Below are 27,484 nucleotides of genomic sequence, written 5' to 3' on the forward strand. Positions count from 1 at the left end.
TGGACTCATCATCGACCACCTCGTCTTCCATCTCATCCTCCTTTCCAGTTGACATTGTAGGCTGATCTGATGGCAACTGTGTCTCATCATCATCAGCCTCCACCTATGGAGACAGTAAATAACGTTCCTCCAAGTGGCTTTCTTCTGGCCGTAGGTCCTCAAATACTTGAGCATCAACGCACTCCACCTCCTCTTGTCCCTCTTCAATGATGCACGGTGATAGGCCAGAGCCAACCAAAGGATACGTACCAATCAGATCCTCGGAGTGGCCAAGTTTGGGGTCATAGGTCTTCTGTGACTAATAATGGCGGGAGGAAGGAGAACCAGCTTCAGGATTGGATGGGCCAGTCTTCTGTGTATCCACAGTAGACTATGTGGCCGTGGAAGATTTGTTGCTGCTTGACACAGAATCTGCTCTCACTCTTTTGGCTTCCAGACACGTTTACGTTCCAGACCGGGAAATTTTTCCAGGAACATAGTGGATACATCAAGCTTCTTCTGACCTGACACAGACTGAGCGCCTTCTCGTGCACCACGTCCACGTCCCTTAACAACATGCTTTTTTGGCATTTTGGGTTTTGTTGACAGATTTTCGGATGTTGATGGCACAAGCCAAGCTAGCTGTCACAGCCAAAATAGTGAGTCAACCATGACTCAGCCCATAGGGCTAATTTTTACAAACCCTATGCACATTGTGCAGTGGACAAACCAGGACAGTATTCCTACTCCAGCTTAACTACTATTTGTGATTGGAGGTCTTTGGGATGGTGGCTTCCTGCATCAACCATGACTCAGCACATAGGGCTAATTTTTACAAACCCTATGTACATTGTGCAGTGGACAAATCTGGAATGTACAGTGGTCCTACAAAACTAATATTTGTCATTGGAGGCCCTTGTCACAGGTTGTGCCACATTGTGACTGAGATAGATGATACATATTCAATAGAAATTTACACTGACTGTTGACCGACTGATGGCCCTCTGAAAACTTGAATTGAGGGCCACAACTACTACAGTACTCGGTCGTAGATAATGTTTGTCAAGGGAGGCCCTTGTCATGGAATCTTCCTGCACCTATGACACAGTCCCCAGGAGTAATTTTTGGAAATACGATGCACATTCTGCACTGGACCAATTAATACAGTATCAAGAAGTCTTCTCTTGCTATATAATCTGGGGAATATTGACAATCAAAATCTCTGAGCCATTTGGAGAAGCTTCTCCAACCCATCCAACCCACCCTGGAGGGGGGGCAACATATATCCTTTGTCCATTGACTTGCACAAGTGATATATTTGAGCTCGTCATCCAGTTGACTAGTGCAGCTTTATTTTTCCAGTTCACAGAGTTCAGCCATACCTGAGGATCGCAGGCTGCACTCACTACTACCTTCTAGTACTCCATGTCTCTTGGCCTTTTTCTCTGTAGTCTCTGCCCTTAAATGAGTTAAATAATAGAGTGTGGGCCCTACAATATGAATAAGTGAGGGCACTCTCAAATATACACAAGAGGGACCTCCAAAATTTCTAGAGGAGGGCACGTCAAAATGTATGTTACAGGGCCACACGAGGGCTCTCACAAAACTCTACTTTCCTGCCTACTGCAGGATCTCTGAACATTTGAATTTAGGGCCGCAGTATCACATGGTGGTGGAGGAGGAGGGTCAAGCCCAACGCTACAATGGGCACATTGTAAATTGGTATGGAATATGTATTCCACTATCTAAGTGTCCATGATGGAGGGACCACCCAAGTGTTTAAGAAACAGCTGTCCCTCCAAAATGCATGTTACAGAGCCACCTGAGGGCTTTCAGGTCAAAGATCAACATACCTACTGGTGCGTTCTAGCTGTGCTTGTAAAGTGCTGGGGAATGGCGAACTAAAATAATGTATGACAGTGGGACCTACAAAATGTATAAATCAGGGCCTCCCAATTGTAAAAAGCGAAAAAAAGCCACAACAAACGCTAAAGGGGATATTTTTTTGCTTTCTCTGGTTTATTTAGCCTTATATACAAGTGATTATGCAGGAAAAACTGTTAACCTTTTTGGCCTGTTAAATGCAATTTAGGTTAGGTTTGGTAGTTGTTCTTGTGTGTCTGTAAAAGTGGCGACAAACTTATTCCCAGAAACCATATGTGAGTCAGAAATGCATGCAGGCATATTCTCCAGGCTCTTCCCATTTTGTTTCATCATTTTCCCATCCATTTCAGCCTTTTCCTCAGGCCCCCAGACCCCTTTGTAGGGTAGGCAGAAAATTACTCGCATTTACCATTGACTTACATTGTACTGGCTATTCGAAACGAATACGCAATTATTACAAAGTACTCATTACGAGTATAGCAATTACGAATATTACTGTATTCGCTCATCACTAATTAAGGTGCATTTTCTGAATAGCCATCTTGCTAACTTCCCTTTCCTGTAAAACTTGGTGCAGTCAGTGATGAGCAAGGTGAACGAGTCACTTTGCCTTCCCGGCGCCTGTGCAAAAGATCCATGCTCCACAAGGATACACAGACTGCCAGAATTTCTGCGCCTTACGTACCAGGTAAATTGCGCAGGCGCGGGATCCGGAACGGGAACTGTACGTCACATGACTTTGTGACATGCAGGGGAGGGGGGGGGGATATTGAAATTAATTAAGTAGGCTGGGATTTCTTGGCGTCACCCGGACACCAAGCGTAGGTAAAATGATTTTATAAAAAGCATTTTCAAAGTAAGCAGACCTCTAATATGGGACATACAGATATGTATAGATTCACATTTCTATCACCTGTATGCCCATCTTAGAGGTCTGATAAGTCCCAGGGGGTGACAGATTCCCTTTAAAGGTCATGGATGGATGGTATCTGGGTAGATGTTATGTACATATGATTACTGACAATTATTGGCGCATTAGGCGAGACTGGTCGCATATTGGACACTCCAGGTAAAGTTTACATTTTTACCTTAACTGCTACCTAACTTTACTACTTGCGCACAATTTGACTTACAGAAGCAATATATCATTTGAACAAAATAACTTTAACCCCTTTACAACCCAAGGTGGTTTGCAAGTTAATGACCAGGCCAATTTTTACAATTCTGACCACTGTCACTTTATGAGGTAATTACTCTGGAACGCTTCAACGGATCCCCCTGATTCTGAGATTGTTTTTTCGTGACATATTGTACTTCATGATTGTGGTAAAATTTCTTCGATATCACTTGCGTTTATTTGTGAAAAAAATGGAAATTTGGCGAAAATTTAGCAATTTTCAAAATTTGAATTTTTATGCCCTTAAATCAGAGAGATATGTCACACAAAAGAGTTAATAAATAACATTTCCCACATGTCTACTTTACATCAGCACAATTTTGGAACCAAAATTTATTTTTGTTAGGTAGCTATAAGGGTTAAAAGTTGACCAGCGATTTCTCATTTTTCCAACAAAATTTACAAAACCATTTTTTTTAGGGACCACATCACATTTGAAGTCACTTTGAGAGGTCTTTATGACAGAAAATACCCAAAAGTGACACCATTCTAAAAACTGCACCCCTCAAGGTGCTCAAAACCACATTCAAGAACTTTAGGAACTTCAGGTGCTTCACAGGAATTTTTGGAATGTGGAAGAAAAAAATGAACATTTAACTTTTTTCACAAAAATGTTACTTTAGACCCAATTTTTTTTATTTTCGCAGGGGTAACAGGAAAAAATGAATCATAAAATTTGTTGTGCAATTTCCCCTGGGCACGCAGATACCCCATATGTGGGGGAAAACCACTGTTTGGGCGCACGGCAGGGCTGGGAAGGGAAGGAGCGCCATTTGACTTTTTGATTGTAAAATTTGCTTGAATAATTAGCGGACGCCATGTTGCGTTTGGAGAGCCCCTGATGTGCCTAAACAGTAGAGCTCCCCCACAAGTGACCCCATTTTGGAAACTAGACCCCCAAGGCACTAATCTAGATGCATAGTGAGCACTTGGAACCCCCAGGTGCTTCACAAATTGATTCGTAATAATGAAAAAGTGGAAAAAAAAAAACACTTTTTAATTTTTACGAATAAATTTGTGAAGCACCTGGGGGTTCCAAGTGCTCACTATGCATCTAGATAGGTGCCTTGGGGGGTCTAGTTTCCAAAATGGGGTCACTTGTGGGGGGTTTCCACTGTTTAGGCACATCAGGGGCTCTCCAAACGCAACATGGCGTTTTGGAAACTATACCCCTCAAGGATTTTATTAAGTGGTATAGCGAACATTTTGAGCCCAGAGGTACGACACAGAATTTGATAACATTAGGTCATCATATTGAATAAGTTGTCATTACTCTTGAGCGCAAGTGCTCGCTACTTGAGTTTGCATCGGGTACTCAGGTATGCACCATGTATCACGGGTGCTCAAGTGAAATGCTCGAGTCCCCGCCCGCATGTTTCACGGTTATTAGACACCCCCAAAAAAACATGTGGGGATCGCTCGTGCATGGCAGGCAATCCCCGCAAGGTTTTTTTGGCCGCTAAGCATATGGGGCGGAGACTCGAGCACCCGCGATACTCAGTGCATACCCGAGCACCCGATGCAAACTCAAGTAGCGAGCACTTGCGCTCAACACTAGTCGCCATATCGTCATCTTTTTTTTTTTTTTTTACATTGGAAAAAAAAAACAACCCCAACCCTAACATTAGCACAACCCCAACCCCAGCCCTAGCGTTTATTTTTTACGCCGTTCCTCGTGCGGTATAAGTGATGAGATTACTTTATTCTTCGGGTCGGTGCGATTACAGCGATACCAGAATCATATCGGATTTTTATGATTGACAGCTGTCACAAATTAAAAGACACATATTTTGTAAAATCTAGTTTTTGCATCGCCATATTTTGGCAGACACAGTCATGTGACGGCTTGTTTTTTGTGGGATGAGTTGACGTTTTTATTGGTGCCATTTTCAGGCACGTGACATTTTTTGATCGCTTTCTATTCCTATTTTTGGGAGGCAGAATAAACAAAAACCAACAATTCAGGAATTGTGTTTTTTTACATTTTTTTATTCTGCTCCGGGTGTGGTAAAATTTATAAGGTAGCTTTATTCTTCAGGTCAGTATGTTTACAGCGGTACCACATTTATATAGTTTTTTATGTTTTGGCGCTTTTACACAGTAAAAGCTATTTTATAGAAAAAAATTATTTTTTTGCATCGCTTTATTCTGAGAGCTCTAACTTTTTGATTTTTCGGATGATGGAGCTGTATCATGGCTTGTTTTTTGCGGAATGAGATGATGTTTTCAGCAGTACCATTTTTATTTATATTCGTCTTTTTGATCACGTGTTATTCCATTTTTTGTTTGGCGGTATGATGATAAAGCATTGTTTTTTGCTTTGTTTTTTTTTTGTTTTTTTTACCGTATTCACTGAAGGGGTTAACTAGTAGAACAGTTTTCTAGGTCAGGTCGTTACAGACGCGGCGATACCAAATATGTGTACTTCTATTGTTTGTTTTTTTTTTTTTCATAATAACATTTATTGATGGGTACATTCTATTTTTATTTTTAGTGGATTATATTTTTATTTTTTTTTAATATTTTTTTTTAAAAAATATATATATTTTTTTCACTTTCAGACCGTTTTTTTACTTTTTTACTTTGTCCCACCATGGGACTTTCACTTTTTTTATTCTGATCGCCTGCATGGCACAGGAATGCAGCACCATCCCTGTGCCATGCAGGCTGTCAGCGCTGGACAGGGAGAAGATAGTTTGGAGATGCACTGCGCATGTTCAAACAATCTTCCTGCTGTCTGGTGGCCCGGATGTTGTCATGACGACATCGGGTCATCATGGCAACACCCGGGAAGCCGCGGCAGACAGCGCTGGAGGCCGGAAGAGGAGGTGAGTATACCGATCACCTCCCCTTGCCTCCGCAATGCTGCGATCGACTTCGATCGCAGCATTGCGGGGGTTAATGTGCTGGGAACGGTGTAGGACGGCTCCCTGCACATAGTATCAGGTGTCAGCTGTGACAATCAGCTGACACCCGGCGGCGATCGCGCCCACACAGCCTGTGTGCGCGCGCGATCGCCATGACATACTAATACGGGTCAGGCTCTTAAAGCCCAGAGCACTGACGCATATTAGTACGTCATGGGCTTTAAAGGGGTTAAATACACATTACATTCAGGTTATTTTTTGCATTGTTTTCCAGTGTAAGTGCATTTTGTATGTTTTTATAGACAAATGGAGGGTATCCTATAGCTTCAAAAGTTGTTGTGATAGTGAAAAATGGTGGTCACTTTTGGATTCGGAAGCCAAAAGTTAGTCAAAAACAAGTTTCTGATCTAACTCAATGCAAATTGTGTTCTGTTTTGATTTTGTTGTCTTGACAATGAATAAAAATTCAAACCCCCCTTTAAAAAACATTCCTACATATTTAATTACAAGCTCAGGATCATAGGAAGCAGTAAGAAAGTACATGTGGTAATATCAACAAAATGTTACAAACACTTGGGCATTGATATGGTAACACGGTATCTACATTTATATATCTGGAATGTGCTATACTTTTCAGTGTATGCATACCATACTTAAAACACATGCAGCAGGATTGTGCTTAGTAAACTACATACACTGCCAGGTGGGCGCAGTTACACTGAGTAAAATAATACCTTTGATGATGAAATCCGTCCAACGGTTCTTTTCATAATCTCGGCAATCGAGAAATGCTACTGCGCAAGCGCGGGCGATGGGGGCCATATTGCTGCAGGCAAATTTATTTTTCCTCTAGCAAAATGGTGTCCACACATGCGCAATAGCATCTGTCGCTTGTCGATGCTACTGCGCACGCTCGGGCACCATTCTGCTACAGGAAAAAGAAACTTGCCTGCAGCAATATGGCTCCCGCCGCCCGCGCTTACGCAATAGCATTTCTCGATTGCCGAGATCCTACTGCGCATGTGTGGTGCCATATTGCAGCACCCACACTCTTTTTCCAAGAGCAAAATGGCGACCGCGCGTGCGCAGTAGCATCTCTCGGCAACCGAAAGATGCTACTGCGCATGCGTGGCAGTGGCGGCCATTTTGGGATATGTAAATTTCACATGGGCAGAGAAATTAAACAGGCAACATTTAAAATAGTAGGCAGGTCACTGAAAGCACAGTGACCTGCAGAGGCCAGAGATAGGAATACATGAATATAGAAGCAGAGCACCAGAGCACATGCACATCATTATTTCAGAACTGAAACTAAAGATTATTAACCCCTTAATGACCTTGGGTCTTTCTGTTTTTGTGTTTTCATTTTTTGCTCCCCTCCTTCCCAGAGCCAGAACTCTTTTAATTTTCGTTTAATATGGCCATGTGAGGGCTTATTTTTTGTGGGACGAGTTGTACTTTTAAACGACATCACTGGTTTACCATATCATGTGCTGGAAAACGTGAAAAAAAATTCCAAGTGCGGTGAAATTGCAAAAAAAAATGCAATTCCACAGTTGTTTTTTGGGTCCTTTTTTTACCACGTTCACTGATTGCTAAAACTGACCTGCCATCATTATTCTCCAGGTTATTACGAGTTCGTAGACACCAGACATGTATAGGTTATTTTTTAAAAATGGCGCCATTTTCCGAGACCTGTAGCATCTCTAGTTTAGAGGATCTGGGGCTGGGTGAGGGCTTGTTTTTTGCGTGCTGGGCTGTCGTTTTTATTGATACCATTTTGGGGTAGATCCAATGTTTTGATCGCCTGTTATTGCATTTTATTTCAATGTTGCAGCGACCAAAAAAACGTAATTCTGGCGTTTAGAATTTTTTTCTCGTTACGCCGTTTACCGATAGGATTAATTCTTCTTTTATATTGATAGATCAGGCGATTCTGAACGCGGCGATACCAAATGTGTATGTGTTTTTTTTTTTAATTATTTTATTTTGAATGAGGTGAAAAGGGGGCGATTTAAACTTTTATATTTTTTTATTTTTTTAAAAACATTTTTTTTACACTTTTTGCATGCTTCAATAGTCTCCATAGGAGACTAGAAGCAGCAGTTGTCTGATTGCTTCTACTGCATACAAGCGATGAGCAGATCGCCTGTATGCAGGAGAAATGCTCCTGTGCTATGAGCACCACCACTAGGTGGTGCTCATAGCTAGCGAGACATGACAACCACAGGGGTCTGCTGCAGACCCTGGGTTGTTATGCCAACCCATCGGTGACCCGCGATCACGTGACAGGGTCACCGATGGGCGGGGCCTAGGACGCGCTTCCCGGAAGCACGAATTAAATGCCCTGTCAGAGATTGACTGTAAGAATCAGCTGACATGTGCCAGGTTCAGTGCGGGCTCAGCGCCGGAGCCCCCGTTGAATCGGCCTTTCTGACCTGGTGCGTACTATTACTGACCAGGTCGGAAAGGGGTTAAAGACCTACTGGATGGATTTCATCATCAAAGGTATCATTTTACTCAGTGTAACGGCGCCCACCTGACAGTGTATGTAGTTTACTAAGCACAATCCTGCTGACAGGTGCGCTTTAAACAGACTGTCAAAACAAAATGAACACTCAGTTCACCTTTGGTATTACTGAGCAGTTCCCCACTACTTGTTTTCCATTTCCACCTTACTCTCGTACCGATAAAGTCAGAGCTGTGAATCTAGGAAGAGGCGAGTGTGGGTGGGCAGAACTGGTTGCAAAACTCATAGGAGCACAAGGGCCATGGGCGTCAGTGCAGGACAAGGACTAGAAGTAATGGAGGCCGCAGGCAGACAGGACAATGGAAAGCAGGCATGCAGGTACTAGAAGCATTGGAGGTCGCAGGAAGACAGGACACCGGAAAACAGATACTAGATGCACTGGAGACCGCAGAAAGACCGGACACAGGGAAACAGGTACATGAAGCACTGGAGGTCACAGGCTTAGGGGACACAGGGAAACAGGTATGGGGCATGTAGTGGTGCACAGTCAAACTAAGAGTCTTAATACCAAAATACTGGTATGTGCCTTGGTGGGCCTTATATATGTCTAGGTAGATGATCACATGGGAGCACAGCAGGCTGCTTGCTAAGCAAGATGCGGAGCACAATAGGGTTTAGCAGACCAGGGTGAAGGAAACAAAGCATGGACCCATGACAGGTGTGTAACAAAAGGTATACTTTACAAAAAACACTATATATGCCTCACCATGCATTTAATCCATCCTGCTGGGCTCAGACCCACAATGCCGTGACTTTTGGCCAGTATACATAAAGAAAAGTGGCAAAAGTCTCCAATAAAAATTAATTCTTACTTTATTTGTGCAAAATATTAAAATATATAAAGGTCCATGATAGCGGGGATGCAATCTTGACGCACTTCTGGCTTACGCCCTTAGACAGTAACAAAAGGTATAGTAAACTACTTGGCCATGCCAAGGGTAAACTGAGTGCCAGTGTTTGGTTTGAACAGTCATTTTGTTTTAAGAGAGTCCGTATAAGTAACATTTACTAATACGGGCTACAATTGAACCTAACGATTTACAGTTTATAAACAGTTGAAAACATTGCAGATATTAAATTAATTTACCCAAACAAGAACACTTATTTAAATTCTTTACATTAAATTTATTTTCCATGTTAAGGTAAAAATTCGATAGACTGATAAAATGGATTTCAGTATTACAATGCAGTGAATGAGTTAATTTTAAGGTTCTCATCTCTGATACAGATATGATGCAGTGTAAAATAAACACTAGGGTCTCACAATTGTAAATCCACTGCTAAGAAAAGACCAAAATACTTCATTGTTTTCTACCTGAATCTAAAATACTGTTTTTGATGTTTGCTGCTTCTCTTGCATGGAATCACCTGCAAAATACATCCTACACTTTCATTCCGAGAAGATGGAGAAGATGGAGAAGTAAAGGTCCCTCCAAGAAGATTAAAGCATGAATAATTGATTTGTCAGACAGCTAACATTAATAAGCTTCTTGCTTCTGTAACTTCTGAAGGATATGTTCCATCAATTGTTGCACGGAGGAAACTCAGAAGAGCATTACATGTTTCCCTGTGCAGAACTGGTTATAAATTTTACAAGGTGTTGATAACGGTGTGAAAATGGAAGATTTAGAAAGAGATTACAAAATTAGATGATAAAATATAGAAGGGAAATTATGAGGAATCCAATCACACAAGAGCAAATAAACAGGAAAATATCAGAAAATACAATCCTACTTTTAAACTGGAGATTATAAAATGAAAAATGTTATCACACCACATCCAGAATACTAATATACTAAAACTATATTTTTAAGATAAGACTTTGAAAATGTGTCATTGATTTGTTTCTTTACTCCCGAGTCAAAAGTATTGCAACAGAAGTCAGAAACCTTTGACATTAATTAGTATAATTAATTAGATTTTGAAAGATTTAAAAAGCTGACTAGAAATGAGCTGATTGGTTAAAATTTGAGTTCTTCAACTTCACCAAACTTTCCCTAAAAATTTGATGTGCAATACTAAAAAGCCTCTAAGCCTACAAAAAATGTAGTGCCCTGAAAAAGTATTCATGCTCCATGAACTTTTTCACATTTTTTCAAGTTACACCCACAAACTTAAACGTATTTAGATGCCATTTTATGTGATATAAAAGTGTAAAGGAAATGATACATGTTTTTTTTAAATATTTAAAAATTATTAATATGAAAATTGTGACGTGCATTTGTATTTAGTCTCCTGTAGTCTGATATCCCTAAATAAACTCCTGAGTGACCAATTGTCTCCCAAAGTCACATAATTAGTAAATTGAGTTCACCTGTGTGTAATTTATTCTTAGTATAACTAGAGCTGTTCTGTGAAAGTATTAGAGGTTTGTTTGAGAATATTAGGGATGAAACAGCATCATAAAAACCAAAGAACACTCCAGACACGTAAGGAGAAAAATAAAGCCGGGTTCTGTGACAAAAAAAATAGCCAAAGATTTGAACATCTCACAGAGGACTGTTCAGTCCATCATCCGAAAATGAAACAAGTATGGCACAACTGCAAACCATCCAAGACATGGCCATCCACTTAAACTGACATCCCAAGCCAAGAGAACACTTTATAGAAAAGCATCCAAGACGCCCAGGGTCGCTCTGGAGGAGCTTCAGAAATCCACAATTCAGGTAGGAGACTTTGTCCACAGGACAACAATTAGGCTGTGTGCCCACGATGCGCTTTTTAAGCGTTTCCGCAGCGGCAAAAATGCTGCAGAAACGCTTAAAAAACGCATGGTAGAAGGCCTGCCATGTTCCCCAATGACAAACCGCATGTGCTGTGCACATGCTGCAGAAATTTCCGCTGCAGATTATCATTGCGGAAAAAAACGCAGCACTACCAATTATTTTGCGGAAGCGCTGCGTTTTTGTCGCCATTGACTTGCATTAGAACGCTTGGACTCCACATCACTGGATCTGTACATGCGAAATCCAAGCATTTCAATGTGCGGATGGTACCCGGGTGTGGAGGACAGGAGACTCTCCTCCGGACCCGGGTACCATAGAACCTGTAAAAAAAAAGAATAAAATAAAAAATAAATATTATACTTACCTTCTGATGGCCCCCGGTCTCCTTGTCTTCGCTTGCCGGCAGATCGCGGTGGACTGAAGGACCTGCGCTGACGTCCAGTTTTGACTTCTCAAACTGGAGCAAGTTCAGAGAAGAGCGACCAGAATGGTGACTGGTTTGCAAACCATGTCCTATGAGGAACGGTTGCAGGATTTGGGAATGTTTAGCTTGCAAAAAAGAAGACTGAGAGGAGACTTAATAGCTGTCTACAAATATGTCAAGGGCTGTCACATTGTAGAAGGATCATCTTTATTCTCATTTGCACAAGGAAAGACTAGAAGCAATGGGATGAAACTAAATGGGAGGAGACACAGATTAAATATTAGAAAAAACTTTTTGACAGTTAGGGTGATTAATGAGTGGAACAGGCTGCCACGAGAGGTGGTGAGTTCCCCTTCAATGGACGTCTTCAAACAGAGGCTGGACAGACATCTGTCTGAGATGATTTAGTGAATCCTGCTTTGAGCAGGGGGTTGGACCAGATGACCCAGGAGGTCCCTTCCAACTCTACCATTCTATGATTCTATGATTCCTTCAGTGTAGTGTGCCGCGAGCTGCCGGCAAGCCAGGACGGAGTGAATAAAGACTCCGGGGGCCATCAGAAGGTAAGTATAGATTTTTTTTTTTATTTTTTAACATTCTTTACGGTCACACTATATAAATCCATGCAGTTTGCATGGGTTTATATAGTGTGACCAAGTTGTCAAGCACTTTCCAAGTGATGCTAAAATCGCTTGGAAAGCGCTTGTCAATGGAAATGCATGTGAAGAACGCTTCACATCCGCTGGTCACTGGCAGGAAAAACGCATGTACAATCCGCATGGGTTTTTTCTGCCAGGGAGATGCAGAAATGCTCAGGAAAAAATCCGGAGCATTTCTGCATCGTGGGCACATAGCCTTAAGGTACACTCATGCTGCCATATAACAGGGCGGAGTGCTATCCGATGATATATCGGATAGTACTCAGCCCAATGTTATAATATAGGGTAGTGCAGATCTGCGATTATTTTCACATGCCAATTCAGCATGAAAAAACAATCACAACATGCTGCATGTGGCTCCAATATTCAGATCATGTGCTTCCATACAAGTCTATGGGTGCTTGTTAAACATCGCACTGCACTTGAATGTCATCCGAGTGCAGTCCGATATACTCATCAATGGAGAAATTAAGTTCTCCATCTTCACACCTGTACTGCAATTCTCTCATGCGAATGAATCAGAGCACACTCTGATAACACTTGGATCAAACTCTGACTGAGTTTGTTCTGAGTGTCATTAGCATAATCAGCCCGATTTTCTCGAAAGAGAGAATATACGACAGTGTGAGCGAATCCTTAGTCCCCTTAGACGTATACTCCACGAATCTGGCCGTTATGAAAGAGTAGAAAGGAGAAAGCCAGTTTTGAAAGCAAGCCATAAGAAGTCACATTTGCAGATTGCAAAAAAAGCCATTTAGGGGACACAGCTAGCATGTGGAAAAAGGTGCTATGGTTAGATGAGACCAAACCTTTTTTAGGCTTAATGCAAAACGCTATATTTGGTGAAAAAATAAAACTGCACATCACCCTGAAAACACCATCCCCATCACCAAACATGGTGGTAGCAGAATCATGTAGGACAGGGAATTGTCATGGGTGAGTCAGATGTGACAGACAGTCGCCCTGCAGCTGGTTGCAGGAGATCTGATTGTTTGGCATTACAGACACCTTCTTAGAAGCTGTCTCACTCTAGGACCCAGCGGCCACCTCCCTCCTGCTCTAACTATCATGCTGGCCTGGGTGTTTAAATATTTTCGGTCTGCTTTAGGGCAGCGCCTGTGATATTCACATGTTTCCTTGTATAAGCTTGGAGCAAGAGCAGTTCTTACTTCCTCTCTGGTGCTAAGAGGACATGTGTGCTATCTCTTTGAAGTTGGCTCAAGCTAAGTTACTTTCTCCCGTGTCTGTCTACCTTGTTGTCTTTAGTTGTTAGAGGGGACTGACTAGCGCTCATCTCTCCCCCTTCCCTAGCCATGGCCTACCTCTAGGGAAATACAGGGTGTGGTATAGCGACAAGCTCGGCTGTATGCAGAGGTAAAACACGGATGCTGTCTCTTTCAATTTTCAGGTTAATTTATTTAGCAGTCATAAAGGAAACACAGCCCATTCGGCTAAAGAGACAAAACAAAATACAAAATTTGCAGCACAGTCCATATCTCGGCCAAGGTCTGTCCACTCACAAGTAGCCACACACAGGTCCAGCACAGCCCGTGCTAGCTCCTTCCTGAAGCAAAAGTTCCCCAGGTACTGAACACATCTGAGTGTCAGGCCTGGCTATTTAAAGCCCAGACACTCCCCTGATTGGAGGGATGGTGGATAACGTCCCTCCCTGCACTTCATTATCCACTGAAAACATTCCCTTGTATATGTGGTTCTATTAACTCTGCACCTACTTGTGCAGGAGAACTTGCATGTTTTCACATCAGTGAGGCTAAGAGTCTCAGCGACACATACCTCCCTTCTGACACACTACCAGTGACTTTGTCACATATTCCCCCCCCTCTGACCATAGCCAGGAGTTTTGGCACCTTCACTCACTAGACAGGGAAGTCTGAATAGGGCATTGGCATTAGCATGTTGTTTCCCGAGCCCGTGCTCTACCAAAAAACTAAAGTCCTGGAGGGCCAGGAACCACTTGGTCACCTGGGCATTTTTTCCCATCCGTTCCCTCATCTATCTCAGGAGGGCATGGTCTGAGACGAGTCTGAATTTGCGGCCTAATAGGTAGTACCTAAGGGTATCAACCGCCCACTTGATGGCCAGGCACTCCTTTTCCACAATTGCATAATTCTTTTCACAGGCCGAGAGTTTTCTGCTCAGGTACAGAAGGGGGTGCTCCTCCCCATTTACCTCCTGCGATAAGACGGATGCTATGCGGACGTCTGAGGTGTCCTTCTGGAGCACAAACTCTTTCCGGAAGTCAGGTGCTATCAAGACCGGATAGTTACAAAGGGCGCATTTCAGCTCCTGGAAAGCTATCTCTGCCTCAGAAGACCATTTAGCCATCGCAGTCTTCATACGTCTAAGTAAGTCGGTTAAGGGTGCTACTATTGTGGCGAAATTCGGGATAAACCGCTTATAACACCCCACGATACTCAGAAAGGCCAGTATCTGTTTCTTGGAGGCCGGTTGTGGGCAATTCTGGATTGCCTCCACCTTGTTAATTTGCAGTTTTATTTAGCCCCTTCCAACCATGTAGCCCACGTATTTCGCCTCTTCCTTTCCTATGGCGCATTTTCTTGGGTTTATGCTAAATCCAGTGTTTCTCAATGAATCCAGTACTACCTGGACCTTCTGCTGGTGGATTCCCCAATCTGGGCTGAAAATCACGAAGTTGTCCAAGTAAGCGGCAGCGTATTTTTTATTTGAGTCCAGATTCTGGTCCATGGCCCTCTGGAAGGTAGCTGTGGCTCCCTGTAGCCCGAACGGCATACTAGTGTATTGAAAACAGAGAAGGCCCTTTTCTCCTTGGCCCCTGGGGCCAGGGGAATCTGCCAGTACCCTTTTGTTAGGTCCAGGCTAGTGATGTACCTGGCAGGCCCCAGTCTCTCAATAAGCTCATCGACCCAGGGCATTGGGTAGTCGTCAAACTTGGACATGTCGTTTAGCTTCCTGTAATCGTTACAGAACCGCCATTCTCCGTCCGGCTTAGGCACAAGAACCATCGGGCTGGACCAGCCGCTCTTAGATTCCTTGATAATGCCCAGGCTCAACATTCTCCTTCAAGATTACCACACGGCGGACTTTGGGAATTCGATATGACCTTTGGTTCACCTGTACGTGCGGTTCCGTCAGGATCTCATGCTCCACAACTTACATACATCCGGGCAATTCTGAGAACAGGTCTCGGTTTCTCTGCAAGAGTTCTCGGCACTGTTGTTTCTGGGCCGGTGACAGTGTCTTTGCCACTGTAACGTCCTCGACCCTGGCTTCAGGATTTGTCCCTAGGGATGGAGCTTCCACCGGTTACCTGTCTCGCCAAGGCTTCAGTAAGTTGATGTGGTAGATCTGGTACTGCTTCATTCTACCCGGTTGGTGAACCTTGTAGTTGACTTCACTCAGCTTCTCAACTACTTTGTACGGTCCATGCCACTTAGCCAGGAGCTTACTCTTGATCGTGGGTACCAACACCAACACCCGAGCTCCAGGGCTGAATTGTCAAAGCCTTGCGACCCGATTGTAGACCCTCGCCTTCGCTTCTTGTGCCTGTAGAAGGCTCTCTTTATGATTGGCATTACCCTTTCGATCTGGTCCTGCATTTGGGCCACATGCTTGATGACATTCCTGTGGGGTATAACCTCTGCTTCCCAGGTCTCCTTTGTTATGTCCAGAAGTCCCCGAGGGTGTTTCCTTATAGCAGTTCAAACGGCGAGAACCCTGTAGAGCTCTTGGGAACTTCCCTAATGGAGAACAGCAGGTACAGCAGCAGGCAATCCCAGTCTCATCCATCCTTCTCCACAACTTTCCTTAAAATTGACTTTAAGGTCTTGTTGAACCATTCTACCAGTCCGTCCTTTTGCGTCTGGTATACAGATGTTCTGAATTGTGTAATTTGGAGGGCCTTACACTATTCTCTCATCACCTTCGACATAAACAGAGTTCCCTAGTCCGTCAGAATCTCCTTTGGCAGACCTGTCTGGGAGAAAATATGTACCAGCTCTCTGGCGACACTTCTAGCGGAGGAATTTTTTAATGGTACTCCTTCCGGATATCGCGTAGCATAGTCCAATATAACCAGAATGTATTGGTTACTGACAATGGCTAGCACTCAAAAATGTCTATTCCGGTGCTTGTGAACGGATCAGATGATCCACTTAAATATCAAGATAATAATCACTGCACACGGTACTGAATAATTTTGCTTCAAGTGAAATTTATTCCATTTATTCCAATGTGATAGCGTGAAATCAATGACAAAGTAAAAGCTGACGTTTCGGCCACAACGTGGCCTTGATCACAGTGTCACTAGAAATAAATAAACAATACAAATAAATACAAAATAAGTGCACAAATTCATTTGTTATTTAAAATATTGGTACATAATTTGTAAACTTATGTCAAATGATCATTCCAATATGCAGATCTACATAAATATAAATTCATCAGGTCAACTATCACTCTATGATCTAAAAGGGAGTGGTTCAAAGGTAGAAAGAAGGAAACTGCCTGTAGGCTGTTGTATGAAAGATGTTTGGAGTAGGTGTTTGTACCTGTTAGGTCCTGCATCCAGGTGATCATAAGGGTATCCCTATATTTGCAAGATGGTACTGGGACCTCAAAGAGGAAAGGGCAGGTCTCAGGTGAAACTTGTGATTCCTTCCTTTTGGTCTGTACTGTATATATTTATATATATCAACCATGTATTTGTATTGAGACAATAAGATAAATAACACACAAACAGGTAGGAGTCCAAGCCAAATCCATTGGAGTAATATATACAGTACAGACCAAAAGTTTGGACACACCTTCTCATTTAAAGATTTTTCTGTATTTTCATGACTATGAAAATTGTACATTCACACTGAAGGCATCAGAACTATGAATTAACGCATGTGGAATTATATACTTAACAAAAAAGTGTAAAACAACTAAAAATATGTCTTATATTCTAGGTTCTTCAAAGTAGCCACCTTTTGCTTTGATGACTGCTTTGCACACTCTTGGCATTCTCTTGATGAGCTTCAAGAGGTAGTCACCGGAGATGGTTTTCACTTCACAGGTGTGCCCTGTCAGGTTTAATAAGTGGGATTTCTTGCCTTATAAATGAGGTTGGGACCATCAGTTGTGTTGTGCAGAAGTCTGGTGGATACACAGCTGATAGTCCTACTGAATAGACTGTTAGAATTTGTATTATGGCAAGAAAAAAGCAGCTAAGTAAAGAAAAACGAGTGGCCATCATTACTTTAAGAAATGAAAGTCAGTCAGTCTGAAAAATTGGGAAAACTTTGAAAGTGTCCCCAAGTGTAGTTGCAAAAACCATCAAGCGCTACAAAGAAACTGGCTCACATGAGGACCGCCCCAGGAAAGGAAGACCAAGAGTCACCTCTGCTTCTGAGGATAAGTTTATCCGAGTCACCAGCCTCAGAAATCACAGGTTAACAGCAGCTCAGAGTAGAGACCAGGTCAATGCCACGCAGAGTTCTAGCAGCAGACACATCTCTACAACAACTGTTAAGAGGAGACTTTGTGCAGCAGGCCTTCATGGTAAAATAGCTTCTAGGAAACCACTGCTAAGGACAGGCAAGAAGCAGAAGAGACTTGTTTGGGCTAAAGAACACAAGGAATGGACATTAGACCAGCGGAAATCTGTGCTTTGGTCTGATGAGTCCAAATTTGAGATCTTTGGTTCCAACCACCGTGTCTTTGTGTGACGCAGAAAAGGTGAACGGATGGACTCTACATGCCTGGTTCCCACCAAGAAGCATGGAGGAGGAGGTGTGATGGTGTGGGGGTGCTTTGCTGGTGACACTGTTGGGGATTTATTCAAATTTGAAGGCATGCTGAACCAGCATGGCTACCACAGCATCTTGCAGCGGCATGCTATTCCATCCGGTTTGCGTTTAGTTGGACCATCATTTATTTTTGAACAGGACAATGACCCCAATCACACCTCCAGGCTGTGTAAGGGCTATTTGACCAAGAAGGAGAGTGATGGGGTGCTACGCCAGTTGACCTGGCCTCCACAGTCACCAGACCTGAACCCAATCGAGATGGTTTGGGGTGAGCTGGACAGCAGAGTGAAGGCAAAAGGGCCAACAAGTGCTAAGCATCTCTGGGAACTCCTTCAAGATTGTTGGAAGACCATTTCCGGTGACTACCTCTTGAAGCACATCAAGAGAATGCCAAGAGTGTGCAAAGCAGTCATCATAGCAAAAGGTGGCTACTTTGAAGAACCTAGAATAAAAGACCTATTTTCAGTTGTTTCACACTTTTTTGTTAAGTATATAATTCCACATGTGTTAATTCATAGCTTTGATGCCTTCAGTGTGAATGTACAATTTTCATAGTCATGAAAATACAGAAAAATCTTTAAATAAGAAGGTGTGTCCAAACTTTTGGTCTGTACTGTAGAAGAACTACCCCTCCCCGCCATTTATACCACTGTACTTTACCATGCTAGAAGGGACGATACCTGAAACCTCGTATATTGGAATCATTGAATCTGAGGAAAGAACAAATTGTTAGCCAATCAATTTCCATATTCAAACCTTTAGCGTATAGAGTATCCAACGTATAGATCCAGAAAGTTTCACGTTGCTTTAGGAGCTTGATATGGTTGCCCCCCGAGGCATAGGGACCCGTTCTATTACTTGAATTCTCAATTGTGACACATTGTGTTTTGCTTCCTTAAAATGGTATGGAAGTGGCAACCATGTCTTTTCACACCTGATTGTGGACTTATGGCTAGAAACCCTATCCCTCATTGATTGTGTGGTTTCCCCTATATATAATAGGCCACAGGGGCATTTAATGAGATAAACCACAAAATTGGTCTCACACGTAGAGAAATCTCGGATACAATATGATTTACCTGTACGTGGATGGATAATTTCATTGCCCTTAATGATCTTGGAGCAGCTCATGCAGCTCAGGCATGGGAAGGTTCCTGTACTGCGATGTCCCGAAAGTGTCATGGTGGCTGTTTGTTTTTGTTGGCCTAGATCAGCCCTGACTAACTGATCTTTGATGTTTCTTGGTGCTCTTGTGCACATAAGTGGTGGATTTTTGAATATTTTAACATTTGGGTAAGCCTTGACTAATAGAAGCCAATGTTTGTGAATCACATTATGTATTTTCGGTATTGTTGGATGAAAGCAATGCACAAAAGGTAGTCTTGTAAAGGACATATTGATACTCATACTAGAGCAACTCCATTTTGTCTGCTTGCTTTAAAATCATGTTATTATCACTCCTTGCATATCATACATTCTTTCTTTCTCTTCCCATGGAACTTATCTCACACTAACCTTTTCTCAAGAGAACATTTTGTCAGACACTCTGTTATCTAACTTGTTTAGGCCAGGTTTGACCTTGTAAAATTTACATAATGCTTCAAACTAACAATGATAATATGACCATATATGTGTTTTCCATAATAATTGTACTAACATCAGTTAGCCTATAGTATTGTAGTATGGCTGCAGAGTTGATTGGCTATTTGATATACTCAAAACAATATAAAATGCTAAGCAAAATAAACGGGATCAGAGATTCTTTGAATCCTCCCAATACAGAGTGCGCATTGCCTCCGTTTGGTTTTCTGTGGATTGCGCAATCAACATAATAATTTGACACTCCCTTGGTCAACCGTGAAGGGTTATTGCCCTCCCTTAACAGTCTCTCTAAACGTGTTGGACTATCTCTAGGCGCTTCTATGTTTGTTGTTGCTCTAGTTAGTTCATCCCAAAGTAATTTCTCTGGATAATTCCTAGCTTGGAATTTGCTGGACATTTCCTTAAGTCTGATGTATCTAACACTGTAGTTTGGGACAATATGTGTCACTCTCTTAAATTGTGAACGTGGGAGGCTATTTTTGGTGGCCTTCAGGTGACCACTCCCATAAAGGAGCAATCCATTGCAGTCTGTAGGTTTATTATAGATATCGGTCGTTAGTTGACCATGTAGATCTTTTTGTATTTTGGTGTCTAGGAATGTAACTTCCTTGGTATCATGGTTTAATGTGAACATGAGTTCAGATCTAACTGTATTAATGGTGTAAAGAAATCTAATAGACTTATCTCATCCCCTAGACAGATACAGAAAATATTGTCAATGTATCAATACCATGTGATGGCATGTTTTTGAAATAGAAAATTAGAATAGACAAAGTCCTTCTCCAAACGATTCATGTAGAGATTTTCTTACGCTGGGGCTACATTCGAGCCCATAGCTATGCCGCAGATCTGCACAGAAAACTCGTCCTCAAAGAGAAAATAATTCTCCCTTAAGACTAAGTTCAGTAATTCACCACAGAGTTCCTTAGTATTATTAACCATCTTTGCCTCAGTGAGGGTGTAAGATAGCGCCTCCAAACCTTTATCATGTGAAATAGATGTATATAAACTATTGACGTCTAATGTGCAAAGTAAGCTTTCTGGTGGTACTTGACCAATCATTTTTAGTTTATTCAAGAAATCACCTGTATCCAAAATTAATGATCTGGTCTGGCGAGTATAGGGTATTAAAATTTTTTCAAGAAAAATGGATAATGGATTGAGGATCTAATCCTTTGAGGCGACTATGGGGCGGCCAGGGGGATTGTGTAGATCTTTATGAATTTTAGGTAAAATATAAAGAATTGGCATTATTGGATGTTCATTAAACAGAAAGGTCTTTGTCTTTTTATCTATAGTTTTTTGCTGCAAATATTTATCAAGGATTATACTGATCTTCTTGCGTATGTTATTGACTGGGTCCGTCGATATTTTTTTATAAATCTTATTATCTGCTAGTTGTCGCCTAATTTCCTTCACATACTCATTTGTATTCATAACAACGATGGCTCCTCCCTTGTTGGCAAGTTTTATTGTAATGTTTTTATTGCTTTTTAATGATAATAGAGCTTGTTTCTCTAAAGATGTCAAATTATTGCGGACAGGGAGTAAGCCAATACTCTGTTACGTACGTACGCCAATACGTACACAGGTGGGGGCGTCTATTACTTATTTCTTGTATCTATGTTGGTTTATGGTTTACAGGGTCATGTTACATTTTCTCCCATGATGAACATAAGAGTATATACAGTATACCATCGCTTGAAATATAACAAGATTAACACACTGGGGAGCCATTCTATTTTATTATCTTTGTTTCTGACTATCCCATCTTACTTAATGAATTCCCAATCAATAACACTCCTAATCTTAGCTTTAAGTGCTCTAAGACTTCTATAACCGTGGGTTAACTGTAATCCCGTAGTCTCCTGTTATTACTGAGTGGCCCACTGTGTGCAGCGCGCATGCGCAGGGAGAAGCGTCACAACATCTCCATGTCCACCGCATTCATTGGAGCAAGGCCGCATTTCAAAGACGGTACCGCGATGTCTGCGCAAGCACTGGCGTCTAACCGGCAGGTCCTTTATCATGGAGCGCTGCTCCATACAATGTACCACATACTACCAGGGTACAGATCGTGCCGGCTGCAGACACAGCAGTAAGCTCTTTACACTGATGGAGATATAAGATAAGTTATTTTTACCACCATTCTTATGTACTTCTTAATTGGATTTCTTCTACCTCACCAACAGATCCATGTTCTCACTATAACTTTAATAATATTCTCTAAAGCAAAGTAGGGACCAGTACCTGGAAATCATTTTTTCTTCTATTAAGACTACTCCAAGGTAAATTGGGATTCCTCTTTATCTGCTGACATTGCAGGTGATGACATATACAAATGAAGTAAGACACACGGTTTTGAATTCCTTATCAGGCAGTTTTGCATGAACCATATATTGGATACCTGGGATAAGGAACGGTCCACTATATACAAAATTTACTTGGCACAGGGGTATGGCTCAATTTTCTTATATAGTATTATATTAGGTCAAGGGAACCTTCTGTATTTATATTGTTATAATTGAACAGGAACCCATCCGGCCAGGAGGAATCACAAGTTTCACCTGAGACCTGCCCTTTCCTCTTTGAGGTCCCAGTACCATCTGGCAAATATACGGATACCCTTATGATCACCTGGATGCAGGACCTAACAGGTACAAACACCTACTCCAAACATCTTTCATACAACAGCCTACAGGCAGTTTCCTTCTTTCTACCTTTGAACCACTCCCTTTTAGATCATAGAGTGATAGTTGACTTGATGAATTTATATTAATGTAGATCTGCATATTGGAATGATCATTTCACATAAGTTTACAAATTATGTACCAATATTGTAAATAACAAATGAATTTGTGTTTTTATGTTGTTATTGGATTGTTTATTTATTTCTAGTGACACTGTGATCAAGGCCACGTTGTAGCCGAAACGTCAGCTTTTACTTTGTCATTGATTTCACTCTATCACATTGGAATAAATGGAATAAATTTCACTTGAAGCAAAATTATTCAGTACCATGTGCAGTGATTATTATCTTGACAGAATGTATTGGTGGCCCCAGGAATGACTTCATCAGGCGTCCGACAAGGTCAATGGCGTTCCGGTCAAATGGGACCTCTATGAGAGGTAACGGCACTAAGGGGCTGCAGAAATGGGACACGGGAGCTGTTAGCTGACAGGTGGGACATGACCGGCAGTAGTTCACAATCTCCTGGTGACATACAGGCCAGTAGAACCTTTGTAGAACCCGCTTCCGAGTCTTATCTACCCCTAGATGCCAACCCAAGATGTGAGAATGGGCCAGGCCTAACACTCTATGCCTATAGGGTCCCGGCACTACCAACTGCTCTATTAATTTCCCTTTTGGGTTAGTGACCCTATAAAGGAGCTCCCCATTAAGTGCAAAATATGAGAACCTGGTGTCAGCCCCCGGCTCCTGAGCAACCCCATTGATCACAGACACATTGTGAAATGCAGATTTCAAGGTGAGCTCCTGCATCTGCGCAGTCCCAAAGTTCCCCCCAGACATCCCCAAGTCTGGGACCGGATCTTCCGGGGTCACCACCTCGTCTTCGTCCCCCGCAAGGACCACACAGGAGGAAGTCATCTGCCTCTGACTGCGACGGTGATGCATCATGGGGGTGACCGGCTCCCGGTTGAGACACTTAGCAACCCCACTTTCCGCCAGTCCCAGAACAGACTGAAGTACCGCCCTATTATAACCGGATGGAGCAGATCCCTAACCACCCACACCTCATGGGACTCAGCGCCACAGTCAGTGTGTATTATCACTCTGGAAATAGGGTAATCCTTTGCATCCCCGTGTATGCACCGCACACCCATGTTTTTCCCGGGGATCAACTGGTGGGGGAGCGTGGCCCGTATTAGAGTCACCAAGCTCACTGAGTCCAGGAGTCCTGCAACCAGTACCCCACTAACAGTCACCGGACATGACTGTGGCCCTTCACCAGGCTGATAGTCCACACTGCAGGCGGGATAGGCATAGTAGGAACAGCGACGTGCCAGGGAACAGTCCATCTGTTCAGAGGTCAGAGGGCAGCTACATGGCCTGGGCCGTGACACCGCCAATAAATAATCTCTCCCGAGGGGACCTTGGACGTGCCACCCCCTTTTGGGCCTTTGCCCCGACTGAGTCCCTCAGTATGGAGTACGCTGTTTTCCCACAGAACTCTCGACCCCCTGGTACCTCTCAACCAGTCCAACCAGTTCATCAGCATTCTGGGGATCACCCTGGGCAACCCAAGTCTGTACTGACTTGGTAAGGAGTGCACGAACCGATCCATCACTACTCGCTCTATGATTTGTGCCGAGGTAGAAGATTCTGGTTGCTGCCATTATTGCACCAGGTGCAACAGGTCAAACATTTGGAAGTGTGGTGGTTTCTCATGGTGATACGCCTTGTGGTGGACGCGCTGTGCCCTGACAGTCATTGTTACCCCCAAGCGTGCCAAAATTTCAGTTTTTAATTTTGCAAATACTTTGGAGTCCTGCAAGGCTAAGTCATAATATGTAGTGATGAGCGAGCATACTCGCAAGTACTCGATACTTGCCCGAGCATCTCAGTACTTGAGATGCTCGGAGCTCGCCCAGTACTTGCGAGATGCTTGGGTGGATGCTCGGGTCCCCTCCCAGCATGTTTGGCGCTCTTTAGAAACCACATGCAGGGATTGCCTGCCACTCATTGTAATGCCGTAGCCATGTTGGTTGTGGCATTACAGTGATTGGATGGCCGCACAGCGTCATCAGGTCTATATCAGACCTGACGCCGCTGTGCTCGTCACAGTCTCTCCGGAATCAGGCAGAGTAGGGAGAGGTGCTGCTGCATCAGGGAGAGATTTGCTTGTGTATTAGGTAGTGTAGGGAGAAAAACCGTATATTACACATATCCATCTTAACAAACAGTCCTTCTGAGGACTAATCCATCTGCAGAGATGTCAGGCAGGCAGGGTATATAGGCAGGCAGTGTATATAGCAGACTGCAGTGCATATAGCTCCATTCCAATTGTGCCTTCTGCTGCTGTTAGATATTTCTATACAAAGGCCCAGGTCTCAGGGGCCAGGAATACTTTTTTTTGGATCTTAATCCTCATTATTTGCTTAAAAAGCAATCCAGAGAACACCATTTTTTCTGCGCCATTTGCTTGTTGGCACTGCAGAATACAGCCAGGTCCTTTCCATATTACAGCGCTAGAAATCAGCTATTTAAAACTGTGTTTTCTCCACCACATGGATCACATATACGTTGTCAGAAAATACTGCCATTTGTGGCCTCCATTAAAAAAAAATTTCAGTATGTCAGTGAAGCAATTCACACCAGTTTGCTGTTCAAACTAGTTACCTACAGGCCAGGTACTTAAAACTCTGTTTTCTCTGTCACACGGATCACATATAAGTTCGCTCCAAACTCAGTCATTTGTAGTGAGCGTGGAAGATACTGTCCTCCATTTAAAATGGGCAAGGCACGGGGCAAGGGACGGGGAACTGGACGTGATGGTGATGGTGCATGCAGAGGCCGAGGACAAGGCCGTGGGCAAGCTGAAATTGTGTCAAAACAAACACCCACATATTCTTGCCCGACCTCCCTGTCCCAATTCCTAGGGGACCGCAGCACACCACTATTGAACCCAGAGCAGTGTCAAACGGTTGTTGGTTGGATAGCGGATAATGCTTCCAGTCACTTAGGCACCACCACAACCCTGTGTTCCACACGGTCAAGTCTCAGTAGCCGTGAGTCTGGACTGCATATTCCTCACCCTGATCCTCCTTCCTCCCTCCATGCCGAGTGCCCGGAGACAACTGATCCCACACTTGGACACTCCGAAAAAGCTGTTCACTTTTCCATTTATAGATTCTAGCCTCTCGCCCTGTCCACTTGAAGCGGGGCAAGAGGAGATCGCATGTAGTGATGCCCAAATATTTGAGCATCCACGGTCACACAAAGGCGACGGTGGGAAAGTGTCACAAGAGGTGGACGATGATGAGACACAATTGCCAGAAAGTCAGGAGCAGGACCAGAGTGCGGAAGTGGAAGACGAGGTGGTGGATGATATAGTAACTGACCCAACCTGGCTTAAGGACATGCAGAGCGAGGACAGCAGCACACAGGGAGAGGGAGGTAGAGAACCCCAACACGCAGGAAGAAGCAGTGTGGTGGCCGCAGACAAAAGACGGGCAACAGTTCCCCGTAACACCAACACGAGGGACGTTGCCAGTACAACCGGTAGGTCTTCCCGAGTCTGGTTGTTTTTTAAAGACTCTGCCGATAACCCCAATAAGGCCATTTGCACCACCTGCCAGGCCAGCATCAGCAGGGGTGGCAAAACGACCAGCCTGACCACCACCAGCATGATTAGGCACATGGCAGCAAAGCATCCGACTTTGTGGGCCGAACCCCAGGGTCCAGGAACAGTGTCTGTGGGTGGCACCATTGCTTCTTACGCTGTTCTGCATGCAAGCCAATCCCCTGTCCATGGTGCATGCGAAGATGCCTCCTGCCCTGCTCATGTCATTGCACACTCTCAAGTAGCAGCATTAGGAAGCACGTCCATGTCCTTGTCCCAGCACAGCGTTCAGTTGTCCATACCCCAGTCCTTGAAACGCAAGCGCAAATATGCAGCCAACGCCCCACAGGCCACACTACTAAATTCTCACATTTCATGACTGCTTGCACTCGAAATGTTGCCTTTTAGGCTCGTGGAGACGGAAGCATTCCGCAACCTTATGGCGGCGGTCGTCCCTTGGTACTCGGTCCCCAGCCGCCACTATTTCTCCCCATGTGCCATCCCCGCATTACAGAAGCATGTGTCCCAAAACATTAGCCGTGCCCTCAACAACACAGTTACCGGGAAAGTCCACCTAACCACGGACATGTGGACAAGTGCTTGCGGGCAGGGACGGTACATCTCGCTGACGGCACACTGGGTTAACATAGTGGAAGGTGGGACCCAGTCGGACCTTGTCACGGAACACGTCCTCCCAACGCCAAGGATTGCGGGCCCTAGGTCAATCAGGGTTGCCTCCACATTCTACAGCTCCTGCACCTCATCCTCCTCAGCCTCCATTTCCGAAATGACCACATCAGTCACAAGCTGGAAGCAGTGCAGCACTGCCTTGGCCAAGCGGCAACAGGCTGTGCTGAAGCTAATATGCTTAGGTGACAAACCGCACAATGCTGAAGGGTTGTGGACAGCTCTGAAAGAGCAGACAGATCTGTGGCTCACACCGCTGAACCTTCAGCCAGGCATGGTCGTGTGTGACAATGGCCAGAACCTGGTGGCGGCTCTGAGGCGAGGCGAGCTCACACACGTACCATGCCTGGCCCATGTGCTTAACCTCGTGGTTCAGCGGTTTCTCAAATCCTACCCGGAGCTGCCAGATCTGCTTGTTAATGTACGCCGCCTGTGTTCCCATTTTAGAAAGTCACCTACAGCTTCCGCCGCCCTTGCCGTGTTTCAGCAGCGTTTGCAGCTTCCGAATCACAGACTGGTGTGTGATGTCCCCACGTGTTGGAACTCTACACTGCAGGTGTTGGGAAGGATTTGTGAGCAGAAGAGGGCAGTTGTTGAGTACCAGCATCAACAAGGCCGTCAGTATTCAGTTCAGACTCCACACATAAGACCTCAGGAGTGGACATGGATGTGAGACATACAGTATGTACCATCCTCCAAAACTTTGAGGACTCCTCCTACATGGTGAGCGACGATGATGCCATAATTAGCTAAATCAAGCAAGCCAAGTCTGGCACAGACGGGTCTGGCTTTTAAAGGGTTGCTTTTTAAGGGGCTAAAAATGAAATATGCCAAAAGTGACCAAAAGGTATG

Source organism: Phyllobates terribilis, unplaced genomic scaffold, assembly GCF_046119375.1.
Source record: "Phyllobates terribilis strain yellow unplaced genomic scaffold, ASM4611937v1 Scaffold_1__5_contigs__length_1240528914, whole genome shotgun sequence".
Classification (NCBI taxonomy): Eukaryota; Metazoa; Chordata; class Amphibia; order Anura; family Dendrobatidae; genus Phyllobates; species Phyllobates terribilis.